General features: G+C 37.5%; 1 non-coding gene across 1 annotated transcript; it reads right to left on the bottom strand.

The window, feature by feature from the left end:
• Window positions 1-2,133: 2,133 nt before the first annotated feature.
• LOC141710171 (small nucleolar RNA R71) lies at window positions 2,134-2,240 on the bottom strand. Its single transcript, XR_012570704.1, has one exon. It is a non-coding gene; the product is annotated as a small nucleolar RNA R71 (small nucleolar RNA).
• Between the last annotated feature and the right edge of the window lie 16,102 nt (window positions 2,241-18,342).

Here is an 18,342-nt window from a genome sequence, read left to right as displayed (position 1 = left end):
AAGGCATTAAGTGATGCGGGGTCTTTGACCGTTGTTGTTACGTGGCATTTATGACACTTATTTATACTCTAATAAGTTTTGAGTTGGTGTATTTGTACTCAAGTTATTTGTGTTTTAACGTGTTTTCAAGTGATTTTGTATTTCAGACTTTACTTCGTGAATCAGGTGAATTAGCATTGTTTTGATGCTAATATGGTGTTTAGGATGTGTTGGGATAAAAGCTTGAAAGACTGGCTCGAAGCTGCAAGGAATAAAGAAGAAGAAAAAAAGAATTTTTGGCAGAAGGCAGGCGCGCCCGCGCTGGTGTTGCGCGCGTCCGCACCGGGAGAACAGAAAGTCAGCGCGCCCGCGCTGGTGAAGCACGCGGTCGCGCTGGGTCGGGATATTAAAATCCTGATTTAACTACAATTCGATTTGCTGGACTCCTGGGATGCATGGACTCCTATATAAACATAACTTAGGTCGTTTTTCAAAGACATCAAGAAAGGAGAAGACGACAAGAGACCTTTTGGGCACAATTCAACAAAGGCGAAGACGATCTAATTTATTCTTGTGAATCTTCGTTTTGAGTTGTAATTTGGATGTTTGTTTCTTGTTTTGATGAACCTTACTCTTGTTTGTACTTTGGTTTATTTATTCGTATAAAGACTATGTTTGTTATATCATATTTTCATTGGAACTTACATTGGCGATGAGTTCGATTATGAGCTAATCGTTATCGTGGGGTTCTAGCGGATTTATTTATGGTTTTCTTTAGTTAAATTGTTTAATAACTTAATGTGTGGTGATTGTATGATATCCTAATTATGGTTGTGTGTATTCGTCTTGTGAGCGTCGCGAACTTATAAGATAGTTTATTAATTCTTAATGAAGCGAAAGTGAATTTAAGGATTTAGAACTTGCCATGCTAGCATAGGTTCATGAATTGTTATGCATGATTCGTAGGTAATTTTAACCATCTTACTTGCCCTATGTAATCAAGATAGAAACTTGTGCTTAAACCGTTATGTTGTCAAATTCTATAGACATATAGGGTCTCAATATAATTGGTGCCTACTCAGCTTCTATCTCTTTTGTGGATGTCTGTTAGAATGGTACTCGTGCAACGAAAGTTGGTGTTTATCAGTTTCGTGTTGTCTGATTAGTGTCATCACCATTGCATGCTAAGGTTAAGAACAATAAGGCTATTGAATGAAGTACTTAATGAAGTTAGAATCTCATGTCTTTCACATATATTAATCAGTCAATCTCTCGTAGTTATAATAGTTAGCGTAATTCTTAGTTATAAACAACCTTAATTTGTTATCGTCTTAGCATTGGATAATAACCATATATTGTTGCTTAGGTGCGTAAATTAAACAGTTAACCATTACAGTCTGTGTGGAAACGAACTAGAAAAGATTCTAAACTACTTGCGAACTCGTATACTTGCGTGTAATATTAGCGCGTGTTTAGCGACTAACAAGTTTTTGGCGCCACTGCCGGGGACTGCAGTGTTAATTATTAGTTTATGTGCTTTCCATCAGTGGTCGTTAAAGTTCATTGACTCGGACATTGTTACTTATTTGTTTCTTTGTTTTATTTCAGGTGATCTAGCGAGGGTGTATGCATACGCGTTTGCGTACTCGTAAGAGAACACTGGATAATGCTGAGGAAGAACTTGTGGTAGTTCGTAGGGAAGTTTTTGAGGAAGAAAAGAAGGTAGAAGAAGAAGAGAAAGTTGAAGAGCCAATTGTAGTAGCTATGGGTGATCAAGCGGAAAATCCGAAGGCTTTGATGGACTATTCTAAGCCAAAGATTAATGACATTCAGTCTAGCATCATTAGACCAACAATCAAGGCTAACATTTTTGAGATCAAGTCAAGCACAATCCAGATGATACAGAACTCAGTTCAGTTTGGGGGTAGTCCTACCGCTGACCCCAACATGCACATCAGGGATTTCATCGAGATCTGCGACACTTTCAAGTTCAATGATGTGACCGAAGATGCTATCAAGCTACGTCTCTTTCCATTCTCTTTGAGGGACAAGGCAAAAGGCTGGTTACACTCTCTACCAGTAGGATCTATCACCACTTGAAAAGATCTCGCTCAAAAGTTTCTCACTAAATTCTTCCCCATGGCGAAGACTGTCGCAATCAGGAATGCTCTTACTCAGTTTGCTCAACAAACTGGAGAATCTCTGTGTGAGGCTTGGGATCGATATAAGGAGATGATAAGGAAGTGCCCACACAATGGCATGCCTGATTGGATGATTATCAACTATTTCTACAATGGATTGGGTCCGACTTCTAGACCCATGCTTGATGTAGCATCAGGAGGAGCCTTGTGGACTAAAAGTTACGATGAAGCTTATGAACTTATTGAACTGGTGGCTGCTAATGAGTACCAGAATCCTTCCCAGAGATTGACTCAGGGGAAAGTTGCAGGAATTCTGGAGTTAGATGCAGCAACTGCTATCGCTGCCCAACTTAAGGCTTTGACGATGAAGGTGGACACCTTGGCGAATTATGAAGTTAATCAAATCTCGAGTGTTTGTGAGCTATGTGCTGGAGCCCACGAGACTGATCAGTGCACAATTTCCAGTGAATCTGCTCAGTTTGTGAGCAACTTCCAGCGAACACAACAACCTGTGCCGACCACCTATAATCCCAACAACCGCAATCATCAAAATTTCAGCTGGAGCAATGCTTAGAATGCGGTCCAATAGCCTTATCAGCAGTATCGAGCTAAACAATTCAACCCCCTGGTTTTCAGCAACCACGGTATGCACCAAGACAACAACTCCAGCTACAACAAGCTAATGAAAAATTTGAATTGGAGGAGTTGAAACTTATGTGCAAGAGTCAAGCTGTATCTATCAAGACCTTGGAAGATCGAGTTGGGCAAATTGCCAATGCCTTGCTAAATCGTCAACCTGGTACATTGCCTAGTGACACTGAAATGCCAAGAAAAAGGGAAGCTAAGGAGCAGGTAAAGGCAATCACTTTGAGGTCTGGGAAGGTTGGGAATCCCGAACAAACTCAAGAGTTGATTGAAGAAGCTGGGGCTGAGAAAGAAGCAAAGCAGCAGGATGAATAAGTGGAACCAAGGAAGACTACTGTTGAGCACAATCTGCCTCAGGGTAATACAGGGGAGAAACAGATCTATCCTCCACCACCTTTTCCTAAGAGGCTGCAGAATAAAAAGCTGGACAAGCAATTCGAGAAGTTTCTGGAGGTGTTCAAGAAACTTCATATCAACATACCTTTTGCTGAGGCTCTCAAGCAGATGCCTAGTTATGCAAAGTTTATGAAAGGTATTCTATCTCAGAATGTGAAGCTAGATGATTTAGAGACTGTCGCTCTCACGGAGGAATGCAGTCCTGTGCTACAACAGAAGTTGCCTCCAAAGCTTAAAGATCTAGGAAGCTTCACTATTCTATGTACTATTGGAAAGGTGTCTTTTGAAAGATGCTTATGTGACTTGGGAGCTAGCATCAATCTGATGCCCTTATCAATCATCAGGCAGTTGGACTTACCTGATCCAAAACCGACTTATATGACCTTGTAGTTGGTCGACCGTTCTATTACATATCCGAGAGGTATTGTGGAGGATGTCTTGGTCAAGGTGGACAAACTCATCTTCCCTACTGATTTCGTCATTTTTGATTTCGAGGAGGATAAGAAGATTCCCATAATCTTGGGAAGGCCTTTCTTGGCAACTGGCCGAACCTTGATTGATGTGCAGAAGGGTGAGCTTACAATGCGAGTGTTGGATCAGGATGTGACTTTCAATGTGTTCAATGCTATGAAATTTCCTACTGATAATGAGGAGTGCTTAAAGTCGAGTTGGTCGATTCGGTGGTCACATCGAAACTTGATCAAATGCTGAGGTCTGATGCCTTAGAAAAAGCCTTATTGAGAACTTCGGACAGTGAAGATGACGAAGGTGATGAGAAATTGAAATATTTGAATGCTTCTCCCTGGAAGAGGAAGATCGATATGCCTTTTGAATCTCTTGGAATGGAAGAATTGAGCAAAGCTCCTAAATGCCTCAAGCCTTCTATTGAGGAAGCTCCTACTCTTGAGTTTAAGCCTTTACCAGAACATTTGAGGTATGATTTTTTAGGTGATGCATCTACTCTGCCTGTTATTATTGCATCTGACCTTTCAGGTAGTGATGAGGAAAAGCTTTTGAGAATTCTGAGAGAGTTCAAATCGGCAATTGGATGGACTATAGCAAATATCAAGGGAATCATCCCTTCTTAATGCATGCATAAAATTCTGCTAGAAGAAGGTAGCAAGCCTACAGTCGAGCAGCAAAGAAGACTTAATCCAATAATGAAGGAAGTAGTGAAGAAGGAAATTCTAAAGTGGATAGATGCAGGGATCATCTATCCTATCTCTGACAATGCATGGGTAAGCCCGGTTCAATGTGTGTCAAAGAATGATGGAATTACTGTGGTAGCAAATGAGAAGAATGAGCTATTTCCTAAACAGACAGTCATGGGGTGGGGAGTCTACATGGACTATAGGAAGCTGAACAAAGCCACTAGGAAGGACCATTTTCCATTGTCCTTTATTGATCAGATGTTTGACAGGTTAGCTGGTCATGAGTATTATTGTCTTCTGGATGGCTATTCGGGTTACAATCAGATTTGTATCGCCCCAGAAGATCAGGAGTTCTGTAATATCCGGGATATATCGTGTAATTATTTTTGATATTAAAAAATTATTATGTGTGCTCAGTATCTATTCTGTGAGTTAATTGTTAAGTGTTATCTGTACTTGAATATTCAAAAATAATATTAATTGAGTATTTTAATTTTTATATGTCCAAAATAAAATATAGATAATTGTCATATCTTCCTAATTATTTTTATGTTGATTTATGGATTTATAAGAATCATATGAAATTTCTAAAATCTTTTTCCGGGTAATTAAAATCTATTTTATAAAAACGGGAACCAACCGACGTCAACCGTTGTTACGTTTTTGGAACCCGAAACTCTTCCGAGAACTCCTTCCTAACCTAATTGTAATATTCCGAGCATTTTCCATGTTTCGACTTTTTCGATCCGGTGTACGGTTTGTCCTGCGTGGGTCCCGACACAACATTTTCGATACAATATTCTTTTCGGTAAATTAATAAAACCCGTATTTTCGATAAACGGGAGCTTTTTATTAAACTATCCCAATTATCACTTCGTAATACGTGTAACCAGGCGCTGAGACCAAGACCGCAGTACAAATTGTATTGATCTGGATAATTATCCCGAAAACCGATACTGTTTGGATCAGTTTTTATAAATAAATGTACCATTTTATATCCGGAATGATCCAACGGGATACTAATCTTCCGTAATTATAAATAGCCTTTTACCGTATTTTATTTCGTATCAAAATCATTTGCAGATAGTTAATTATATAATTTTCAGAGAAAAGCCCTAATTTCTTAAAACTGTTCTAAGAATCAATCAGCAAAACGAAGGCGTTACCGATCTCTGTTTTCAAAGCTTGAGTAACCAAAACGAAGGATTTGAGGTGTTCAATCAGATTCTGAGCTTTGTTTCACTGCAGAAATCAAGGTTATTTTTCTAAAAATTTATTTATTTTCGAATTTATTTTCTTAAAAATATGAATTTTTGTTCGGATGATTGTTTGTATGATTTGATGATTGCATGTTGTAGAGCTTGTTTTCCGGATGATTTTCATATATCATACGTCTGATTTGGAGTTCAATAACATGTTCAAATTTGAGTTTAATTTTCGAGTTTCAAAATTAGGGTTTATAACCCGTATGAATATTCTTAATTGAAATTTGGGGGTTTCTTATTCTGTGATAGAATGATGTTGTGTTATAGTGGGTTGTGTTCTCTGTGAAATTTGCAATCTAGTCGTATAAGTTTCATGAACCAATGAGGTCTGTAGAGAAGGGAGTTGTGTTTTGAAGTTTTCCGATATTCGCTGGAAACTGGAAAATTTCACGACCAAATTCCGGCCAACTCAGGGATCGTTAGGTTGTTTTGATTGCATGGTTGTGTTCCTGGTAACCTGTAGATGTGATCTGGAGCTTGTGGCAAGGTGAGGAGGCCGGAATCGTGTTCTCCGGCCACCCCTGTGTTTTCCGGCGACGGGATGTAAAATTTATAGTTTGGTCCCTGGACTTTTGGGGACGATACAGTTAGGTCCCTGAAGTTTCCAGACTTTGCAAAAATTGGATTCCTGTTTTAAAAATGTTTAAAAATCATATTTCCTAATTTTTTTTATTATAAAAATTCGTTTTTAATTTCTGAAAATTCGAAAAATTATTATTTTAATTCCGAAAATTATTTTTAATTCACAAATAAATCTGAATTAATTAGTTAATTAATTTCAGTTAATTTTTAATTGATTAATTAATCAATTAATTCGAAAATTAATTGATTAATTGATTTAATTAATTATTAATTGATTTTTAATTAATTATTTAATTAGATTTAATTATTTAAAAATGATTTAAAAATTTCAAAAAATAGTCTCGAGCTTTAAAATATTATTCTAAATTATTTTCAAGGCTCGATAATTATTCTAAAATTGTTTCGGAGCTAGAATTGGCCAACCGAACCTTGTTTATTATTCCGAAATTGATCCAACGACCCGTTTTAATTCCGAAAAATGTTTTAAAAATTATTTTAAATACCCAAAAGCACATTTATGACCCGAGACTTCTTTATAAATGATATGTCATTGATTACGTGATGTATTATGTGTTATACGTGACCTGTTGTTTGACTATCGGTCTATATATTCGGTGTTTACTTCGTTATTGCATAGATTTTAATCCGTTAATCGGATTTGGGTAAAACGAAGGGTAGATAGAAGTATGTGTTGAATAGAATCTTGTGAGTTGATGATTGATAGATGCTTATGATATGTGAGCAGAAGAGGCAAGACATAGGAAAGGAAAATAGATAGTTGAAGAGTAAGACGGTTGTGATTGGAAGCGAGTGCAGAGTAGTAAGCTAATACCAGGCAAGTGTTCTGAACTTTCTCGAGATATTGTAATTCTTGATAGTCTTGTTGACATTGCAAGTGCTTTGAAGCACGGAAACCTAAATCCTGATTTCAAGTATTGTTCTTGAGCCATGAACCATATTCTTTCTAAGCCATTGATTATTGTATACCCAAACACGAACCACAAATCTACGATACTACTCCACAAATACATACAAACTAAATACCAGACACTGAACTGGATTACTATATACTCAATCCATGATATCTTATGCTTTGAAAGACCAAATCCTTGAAACCCTGAAACGTTATTTCCTTTGTTATCCAATTCTTTCATTACCCTGCATTCAAGCTTTGAAAGTACCTTGTTGATCCTTACAAGGATTGAAACCCTTTCATTGTTAAACATTTATTGTTGTTAATGATTTCGGTTATTGTTTATTATTGCATATTCTGTTATTATGTTAGAATTGGATTGTTTTTATAAAATTGTGGACCAGATTCGTGGTCAGACCATATAATGGTCAAGTTAGGCCATTGTGTGCCTTGGATCCAGTAGTTAGAGCAATGCTGTGTGCCTTGCTCGGGGTTAGTGCGTGACTGATCAGCAGCCTAACCTTGGTTTTTAAATTAAAAGTATAATATCCAATTCTAAATTATAATCCATTATTCACTTGATATCATAATCATATACATCTGATGATCATTATTCTCAGTTTTGTCATTGTGACTTGCTGAGCTAGTTAGCTCATTTGTGCGATGTTGTTTATATTCTTTCCAGTTAAAAAGGAACCAGTTGGTAAAGAGGATCCCCAGTCCAGCGCGAGAGCTAGGGGTTCAGGTTGAGAAAGCTGAGCTAGTAGGCTTCTTTTGGAATAATTTAAGTTTTTAAAAGTTTGTAATAATATTTAATACTCAGTTTGAGTTTGAAATAGTTGGGATTTAAACGGTTTATAATATATTAGTGTGTTTGGCTTGTGTGCATACTTTAACCTGTTGCGGTCCGTGGTGGTTGGTAAGTAGGGTCACTACATATATTATTATTATCTTTATTATTATTATAAGCAGGTTATAAATAAGGTGTATGTGTGGACCCCAAACTTCTGACCCGGGTTTGGAGGGCGCCACAGGTTTGGTATCAGAGCTACAGGTTATAAGTCACTGACACAAGCCTAGGTTAACGGGAATGGGTAGAGGGTTAGGATTAGAAGTAAGGCATAGGATGATAGAACGTTGAGAGGTTGAGTGTTTCAGTATATCAGATATTAGTATAGTTCGTGTTATGGTACGAGATTTTTATATTGCGATATGATTTCAGATAGCAGTGATGGCCGACTCTTTTATTCCCGTATCAGCTGATCACTCAAAGCCTTCAGTTGGAGTGCCGTTTTCGCATCCACGTCCTGTTGTTCCACCAGCATTGGTTATTCTACCTCCACCTGTGTTGCAGCCCGTACCACTGCAGGCTATTCCACCTCCAGGCATGAGGCCACCTGTTAGAGGACCCCCACCTGCTGATTCCGATTTTACTAGTCATTTAGTTACCGGAGTACCTTTTCAGTTCTCTTCTTATCATGTCCCATATCATCAGTTTGAGGCTTGCCTTATGGAGCAGCGATTCCTTCAGGGTCAGATTCAGGAGTTACTACATATCATGCGTACCAGAGAGGTTGGGAGCGGTGAGAGGCGACTCAGAGAGAGGCTACAGGCATTTTGTAGGACAGCTGCAGTGAGGATTGCTGAGGCTACACATGAAGACATCACCCCTGACTTCCTAGTGGAGTGGGCTAAGTGGGTTCTAGAGGAGCTTAAGGAGATTGGAGGTCCAGACTTGCCATGAGTCAGAGATTCAGAGATGGAGATACTGAGTAGTGTTGTATGGTTATGTAGCATGGACAGTAGTGTGTAGTGTGTATCAGTAGACTCTTGAGTTGTATTTATAGACTAGCGATGCTGACTAGTGAGTAGGTTGTTGTACCTTTTTTGCTTTTACTTTCGAAGCGTCTTTACGCTTGTACTACCCTAAAACTTTTGATCTATATATATCAGTACCTTTTTCCTTTCCAGAACTGTCATTTATTTTATTGCACCTGTTTTACCTTACCTTATTTATTGCACCAGTTATACCCTGTGATACCATGTACCCTGTTTTCCATAACTGTTTATATTCTGTAAAGAAGCATGCAATTTACTTAGTTACAACTGTTTTCAAAAAGAGATATTCCTGTTTTACAAAACTTTTCTTTTATGCAAATATTTGATTCAAAAGCTAAATAAATTGATTGATTCTTTACAGAAAATGCCTCCCAAAAGAAATACCCGCACCAACACCTAGAATGAAGAAACCAACAACAACAATCAAGATGATACAAACCCGAATGTGAACCCAGGACCTATGGACCCAGTAATAGCCAAGATTCTTCAAATCTTGGCCCAACAAACAGTTCACCTGACACAACAACAACAAAGACAGACCAATCCCCAGGTAACCTTCAAAACTTTTCAGGCAATAAACCCACCAGAATTCAAGGGTTCCTTAGAGCCAATTGAAGCAAATGTTTGGTTAAAGGAAATAGAGAAGGCATTTGCCTTAGTGAAAGTAAAGGAAGAACAGAAGGTTGAGTTTGCAAGTTACTATTTGAAGAATGAGGCCACCTATTGGTGGGAAATGGTAAAGACATTGGAAGGCACATATGTTATTAGTTGGGAAAGGTTCAAGGAATTATTTTTAGAAAAGTATTTTCCTCAGTTTGTTCAGGATCAAATGGAGCTAAAGTTTTTAGAGTTAAAGCAAGGGAATATGTCGGTAACAGATTATGAGGGGAAGTTTGAGGAATTGTCAAGGTATGTGCCGTCGTATGTTGATACTGATAGAAAGAAAGCTAAGAGATTCCAGCAAGGCTTGAAGCCATGGATCAGAGGGAAGGTAGCTATTTTTGAATTGGATACCTATGCCGAGGTTGTACAGAAGGCTATGATCGCAGATATAGAGAGTGAGATGTTCCAGAAAGATAAGGAAAGCAAGAAAAGGAAAGTTGAGGGAAGTGAGGGTCAGTCACAAACAGGGAAGTTTCCAAATTTTAAGAAGGGCAAGTTTCAGCCAGGGAGAAATTTTAATTTCAGGAAACAAAATGCAAGAGACGGAGGCCAGGGCAACCGTCCAGCTAATGTGAATCAGCCGAATCAGTTGAGATTAACTTTTCCAGATTGTCAAGTTTGTGGAAAGAAGCATGGAGGAGTTTGTAACAAGTTGAATGTGGTATGTTTTAAATGCAACCAGAAAGGACACTATTCAAGGGAGTGCCGAAATCAGCCAGCAAATAAGGATCAGCCTATCCGGAATCCAGCAGTGAAGGTTCCAGCCATTGGATTTACATGCTTTAAATGTGGGAAGCCAGGACATATGGCCAGGGATTGCAAGACACCAGCCCCAGTTAGTAATGCATTGAGAATTATGGGATCTACCCCAACAGTGAATGAGACTCCAAGGGCTAGAGTTTTTGACATGTCGGTGAAGGATGCGATCCAGGATACGGATGTCGTGGCAGGTACGCTTAATGTGAATTCTTTATGTGCCAAAGTGTTAATAGACTCGGGAGCAACTCGATCATTTGTTTCACAAGATTTTGTTAGTAAATTGAACTGTCCAGTTGAGTGCTTAAATGAAATAATGACTGTGGAATTAGCAAATCAAGAACGTGTAACTGTGAACCAAGTTTGTGGAAATTGTGAGATTGAGATTTCTGGTAGTAAGTTTTGTGTAGATTTGATACCATTTAAGTTAGGAGAATTTGATGTGATATTAGGGATGGATTGGTTATCTAAGCATGATGCTCAGATAGATTGTCGAAATAAGAAAGTAATGGTGAAAACGCCAGATGAAAGAATAGTAACGTTCAAAGGTCAGAAACAAGTAAAGAAGTTCTTAACGATGATTCAAGCCAAGAAGTTACTACGACAAGGATGTGAGCATTTCGTAGCATATGTGATCGACAGAAGTCAGGAGCCAGCAAAACTTGAAGATATTCCAGTAGTGAATGAATTTCCAGACGTATTTCCCGACGAGTTACCAGGACTTCCTCCAGATAGAGAAATTGAATTTGTGATCGACTTAGCACCTGGAACAGAACCAATGTCCAAGGCCCCATACAGAATGGCGCCTGTTGAGATAAAAGAGCTAGCAAAGCAATTACAGGAATTGTTAGAGAAAGGAGTAATTAGACCCAGCGTATCCCCGTGGGGAGCCCCGGTATTATTTGTCAAGAAGAAAGATGGAAGCATGAGACTGTGCATCGACTATAGGGAGCTCAACAAGCTGACAATCAAGAACAAGTATCCGTTACCCAGAATCGATGATCTGTTTGACCAATTGAAGGGAGCCAAGTACTTCTCCAAAATTGATTTAAGATCGGGATATCATCAACTAAAGATCAAGCCAGAAGATATACCAAAGACAGCTTTCAGAACAAGGTATAGGCATTATGAATTTCTAGTGATGTCTTTTGGATTGACCAACGCCCCAGCAGCGTTTATGGACCTGATGAACAGAATTTTCAAAGAGTATTTGGATAAGTTTGTTATTGTGTTTATAGACGATATTTTAATCTATTCCAAGACGGAAGAGGATCATGCGAAACATGTGAGAACGGCTTTGGAGATTTTAAGGAAAAAGAAGTTATATGCTAAATTCTCGAAGTGTGAGTTTTGGCTACAAGAAGTTCAGTTCTTAGGACACATAGTCAGTAACGAAGGGATCAAAGTGGACCCGACAAAGATCGAGGCAATTACGAATTGGGAGAGACCGAGAACACCCACTGAGGTAAGAAGTTTCTTGGGATTGGCAGGATATTATCGACGATTCGTTCAGAATTTCTCAAGGATTGCCACACCATTAACAAAGCTTACATGAAAGAATGAAAAGTTTATATGGAACGACAAGTGCGAAGAAAGTTTTCAGGAGTTGAAGCGAAGATTAATTACGGCACCTGTTTTGTCACTTCCAGACGATCAAGGGAATTTCGTAATTTATAGCGATGCTTCTCATAAAGGATTAGGATGTGTTCTTATGCAGCACGATAAGGTGATTGCTTATGCATCAAGGCAATTGAAACCACATGAACAAAAGTATCCTACTCATGACTTGGAGCTAGCAGCTATAGTTTTTGCTTTAAAGATTTGGAGACATTATTTGTATGGAGAAAAGTGCGAGATTTTCACGGATCACAAAAGCTTAAAGTACATATTCACACAAAAGGAACTTAATATGAGGCAAATGAGATGGTTAGAGTTGATCAAAGACTATGATTGCTCGATTACTTATCATCCCGGTAAGGCGAACGTTGTAGCAGACGCGTTAAGTCGGAAAGAAAAGTTAAATGAGTTATCAGTACCTGAAGATATATATAAGGAATTTCAGAAATTGGAATTGGAAATTAAAGTTTGCAAACCTGAGGAAGCGAAAATGTATAGTATGACTTTCCAACCGGAGTTGTTGGAGAAAATAAAGAAATGTCAGGAAAATATAATGAATCAAGATATAAATCATTTGGTAGGTGAAGAATTATGCACGCAGAAGGATGATCAAGGCATTTTGAGATTTTCATCTAGAATTTGGATTCCACCGGTGACGGAGTTAAAGAATGAAATTTTACAAGAAGCACATAGTTCAAGATATTCCATCCATCCAGGGAGTACCAAAATGTACAGAGATTTAAAGAAGAATTATTGGTGGCCAGATATGAAGAGGGAAATTGCGGAATGGGTTAGCAAATGCTATACATGTTAGAAAGTTAAAGCAGAGCATCAGAGACCAAGCGGATTGCTACAGCCATTGGAAATTCCATATTGGAAATGGGAACATATTACCATGGATTTCATAGTCGGATTACCAAGGACAAGGGCTAATCATGATGCCATTTGGGTTATAGTGGATAGACTTACCAAGTCAGCTCATTTTCTGCCTATAAATGAAAGATTTTTGCTCGACAAGTTAGTCCATATGTACTTGAAATAAATTGTAGTTCGTCATGGAGTTCCAGTGTCTATCGTATCTGATCGAGATCCAAGGTTTAATTCAAGATTCTGGAAGAGTTTTCAAGAATGTTTGGGAACAAGACTGAATATGAGTACAGCTTATCACCCCCAAACGGATGGCCAAAGTGAAAGAACGATCCAGACAATCGAGGATATGTTACGTGTTTGTGCGATTGATTTTAAATGAAGTTGGGACGAACATTTACCTCTGGTAGAGTTTGCTTACAACAACAGTTATCATGCCAGCATTGGAATGCCACCCTATGAAGCCCTTTATGGACGCAAATGTAGATCTCCAATATATTGGGACGAAGTAGGAGAACGCAAGATACTTGGACCTGAACTGGTACAGCAGATAAAGGAAGTTGTTGAACTTATCCAGAAAAGATTAACAGCCGCTCAAGATCGTCAGAGGAAATATGCAGACCAGTCAAGGAAAGACATGGAATTTGAAGAAGGAAGCTTGGTATTACTGAAAGTATCACCATGGAAAGGACTAACGAGGTTTGGAAAGAAAGGGAAGCTAAGCCCAAGATATGTCGGACCTTTTGAGATCCTAAAGCGTGTTGGCAAAGTAGCTTACGAATTGGCGTTACCTCCGTACATGGAGCACATTCACAATATTTTTCATGTATCGATGCTTAAGAAATATAATCCAGACTCCAGGCATGTAATAGAATATGAGCCAATAGAGCTTCAGGCAGATTTATCATATGTAGAGAGTCCGATAGAGATTCTAGAGGCAAGAGAGAAAGTATTGAGAAATAAAGTGGTAAAGTTAGTAAGAGTATTGTGGAGAAACCCAAAGGTTGAAGAGTCAACCTGGGAGTTAGAAAGTGATATGAGAGAAAAGTACCCTCATTTGTTTTCTTAGGAGATTCTTAGGACAGAATCCTTTTAAGGGGGGAAGGATGTAATATCCGGGATATATCGTGTAATTATTTTTAATATTAAATAATTGTTATGTGTGCTCAGTATCTATTCTGTGAGTTAATTGTTAAGTGTTATCTGTACTTGAATATTCAAAAATAATATTAATTGAGTATTTTAATTTTTATATGTCCAAAATAAAATATAGATAATTGTCATATCTTCCTAATTATTTTTATGTTGATTTATGGATTTATAAGAATCATATGAAATTTCTAAAATCTTTTTCCGGGTAATTAAAATCTATTTTATAAAAACGGGAACCAACCGACGTCAACCGTTGTTACGTTTTTGGAACCCGAAACTCTTCCGAGAACTCCTTCCTAACCTAATTGTAATATTCCGAGCATTTTCCATGTTTCGACTTTTTCGATCCGGCGTACGGTTTGTCCTGCGTGGGTCCCGGCGCAACATTTTCGATACAATATTCGTTTCGGTAAATTAATAAAACCCGTATTTTCGATAAACGGGAGCTTTTTATTAAACTATCCCAATTATCACTTCGTAATACGTGTAACCAGGCGCTGAGACCAAGACCGCAGTACAAATTGTACTGATCTGGATAATTATCCCGAAAACCGATACCGTTTGGATCAGTTTTTATAAATAAACGTACCATTTTATATCCGGAATGATCCAACGGGATACTAATCTTCCGTAATTATAAATAGCCTTTTACCGTCTTTTATTTCGTATCAAAATCATTTTCAGATAGTTAATTATATAATATTCAGAGAAAAGCCCTAATTTCTTAAAACTGTTCTAAGAATCAAACAGCAAAACGAAGGCGTTATCGATCTCTGTTTTCAAAGCTTGAGTAACCAAAACGAAGGATTTGAGGTGTTCAATCAGATTCTGAGCTTTGTTTCACTGCAGAAATCAAGGTTATTTTTCTAAAAATTTATTTATTTTCGAATTTATTTTATTAAAAATATGAATTTTTGTTCGGATGATTGTTTGTATGATTTGATGATTGCATGTTGTAGAGCTTGTTTTTCTGATGATTTTCATATGTCATACGTCTGATTTGGAGTTCAATAACATGTTCAAATTTGAGTTTAATTTTCGAATTTCAAAATTATGGTTTGTAACCCGTATGAATGTTCTTAATTGAAATTTGGGGGTTTCATATTCTGTGATAGATTGATGTTGTGTTATTGTGGGCTGTGTTCTCTGTAAAATTTGCAATCTAGTCATATAAGTTTCATGAACCAACGAGGTCTGTAGAGAAGGGAGTTGTGTTTTGAAGTTTTCCGATGTTCGCCGGAAACTGGAAAATTTCACGACCAAATTCCGGCCACCTCAGGGATTGTTAGGTTGCTTTGATTGCATGGTTGTGTTCCTGGTAACCTGTAGATGTGATCTGGAGCTTGTGGCAAGGTGAGGAGGCCGGAATCGTGTTCTCCGACCACCCCTGTGTTTTCCGGCGACGGGATGTAAAATTTACAGTTTGGTCCCTGGACTTTTGGGGACGATACAGTTAGGTCCCTAAAGTTTCCAGACTTTGCAAAAATTGGATTCCTGTTTTAAAAATGTTTAAAAATCATATTTCCTAATTATTTTTATTATAAAAATTCGTTTTTAATTTCTGAAAATTCTAAAAATTATTATTTTAATTCCGAAAATTATTTTTAATTCACAAATAAATCTGAATTAATTAGTTAATTAATTTCAGTTAATTTTTAATTGATTAATTAGTCAATTAATTCGAAAATTAATTGATTAATTGATTTAATTAATTATTAATTGATTTTTAATTAATTATTTAATTAGATTTAATTATTTAAAAATGATTTAAAAATTTCGAAAAATAGTCTCGAGCTTTAAAATATTATTCTAAATTATTTTCAAGGCTCGATAATTATTCTAAAATTGTTTCGGAGCCAGAATTGGCCAACCGAACCCTGTTTATTATTCCGAGATTGATCCAACGACCCGTTTTAATTCCGAAAAATGTTTTAAAAATTATTTTAAATACCCGAAAGCACATTTATGACCCGAGACTTCTTTATAAATGATATGTCATTGATTACGTGATGTATTATGTGTTATACGTGACCTGTTGTTTGACTATCGGTCTATATATTCGGTGTTTACTTCGTTATTGCATAGATTTTAATCCGTTAATCGGATTTGGGTAAAACGAAGGGTAGATAGAAGTATGTGTTGAATAGAATCTTGTGAGTTGATGATTGATAGATGCTTATGATATGTGAGCAGAAGAGGCAAGACATAGGAAAGGAAAATAGATAGTTGAAGAGTAAGACGGTTGTGATTGGAAGCGAGTGCAGAGTAGTAAGCTAATACCAGGCAAGTGTTCTGAACTTTCTCGAGATATTGTAATTCTTGATAGTCTTGTTGACATTGCAAGTGCTTTGAAGCACGGAAACCTAAATCCTGATTTCAAGTATTGTTCTTGAGCCATGAACCATATTCTTTCTAAGCCATTGATTATTGTATACCCAAACACGAACCACAAATCTACGATACTACTCCACAAATACATACAAACTAAATACCAGACACTGAACTGGATTACTATATACTCAATCCATGATATCTTATGCTTTGAAAGACCAAATCCTTGAAACCCTGAAACGTTATTTCCTTTGTTATCCAATTCTTTCATTACCCTGCATTCAAGCTTTGAAAGTACCTTGTTGATCCTTACAAGGATTGAAACCCTTTCATTGTTAAACATTTATTGTTGTTAATGATTTCAGTTATTGTTTATTATTGCATATTCTGTTATTATGTTAGAATTGGATTGTTTTTATAAAATTGTGGACCAGATTCGTGGTCAGACCATATAATGGTCAAGTTAGGCCAATGTGTGCCTTGGATCCAGTAGTTAGAGCAATGCTGTGTGCCTTGCTCGGGGTTAGTGCGTGACTGATCAGCAGCCTAACCTTGGTTTTTAAATTAAAAGTATAATATCCAATTCTAAATCATAATCCATTATTCACTTGATATCATAATCATATACATCTGATGATCATTATTCTCAATTTTGTCATTGTGACTTGCTGAGCTAGTTAGCTCATTTGTACGATGTTGTTTATATTCTTTCCAGTTAAAAAGGAACCAGTTGGTAAAGAGGATCCCCAGTCCAGCGCGTGAGCTAGGGTTCAGGTTGAGAAAGCTGAGCTAGTAGGCTTCTTTTGGAATAATTTAAGTTTGTAAAAGTTTGTAATAATGTTTAATACTCAGTTTGAGTTTGAAATAGTTGGGATTTGAACGGTTTGTAATATATTAGTGTGTTTGGCTTGTGTGCATACTTTAACCTGTTGCGGTCCGTGGTGGTTGGTAAGTAGGGTCACTGCATATATTATTATTATCTTTATTATTGTTATAAGCAGATTATAAATAAGGTGTATGTGTGGACTCCAAATTTCTGACCTGGGTTTGGAGGGCGCCACAAGTTCACTTGTCCATTTGGTACTTTCGCCTTCAGATGAGTTTCTTTTGGTCTGTGTAGTGCACCAGCCATATTTCAGAGATGTATGATGGCCATCTTTTCTGACATGATTGGCCAGAATGTGGAGGTGTTCATGGACGACTTCTCAGTCTTTGGCGATTCTTTTGATGAATGCTTGCAGAATCTGGGACACATTCTCAAGAGGTGTGTTGAGATCAATCTGGTTCTCAATTGGGAAAAATGTCATTTTATGGTGTGTCAGGGCATTATTCTCGGGTACAAGGTTTCTAACAAGGGTCTTGAGGTAGATAAAGCCAAGGTGGGGGTCATTGAGAATATTTTTCCACCTAATTCTGTTAAGGGAATTCGCAGTTTTCTTGGTCATGCGGGTTTCTACAGGCATTTCATCAAAGATTTCTTGAAAATTTTAAAGCCTTTGTGCAGTCTGTTAGAGAAAGATGTTCCTTTAAATTTGATGACGAGTGCCTTGCAGCGTTTGAGACATTGAAGAAGAGTTTAATCATAACACCTTTCATAACCGCACCTGATTGGAATGAGCCTTTTGAGATGATGTGCGATGCAAGCGATTATACAGTTGGAGCAGTTCTTGGGAAGAGGAAGAACAACATATTTCATGTCGTCTACTATGCTACTAAGACCCTCAATGGTGCTCAACTGAATTATACTACTACGGAGAAAGAACTTTTGGCTATTGTCTACGGTTTTGAGAAATTTCGATCTTATCTACTTGGGACTAGGGTGACGGTTTTCACTGATCATGCTGCAATTCGATATCTCGTCTCGAAGAAGGACTCGAAGCCTAGATTGATTAGATGGGTTCTTTTGCTCCAAGAATTTGAACTAGAGATCAAGGACAGAAAAGGAACTGAAAATCAAGTTGCTAATCATCTCTCGCGTTTAGAGAATTCTAATGTTACTTCATTGGATAAGACCTTGATAAATGAGTCTTTTCCCGACGAGCAGC

This window comes from Apium graveolens, chromosome 2 (genome assembly GCF_009905375.1).
Source record: "Apium graveolens cultivar Ventura chromosome 2, ASM990537v1, whole genome shotgun sequence".
Classification (NCBI taxonomy): domain Eukaryota; kingdom Viridiplantae; phylum Streptophyta; class Magnoliopsida; order Apiales; family Apiaceae; genus Apium; species Apium graveolens.
Note: the sequence above shows the minus strand (reverse complement) of the source record. Positions and strands in the feature narration are given on the sequence as shown.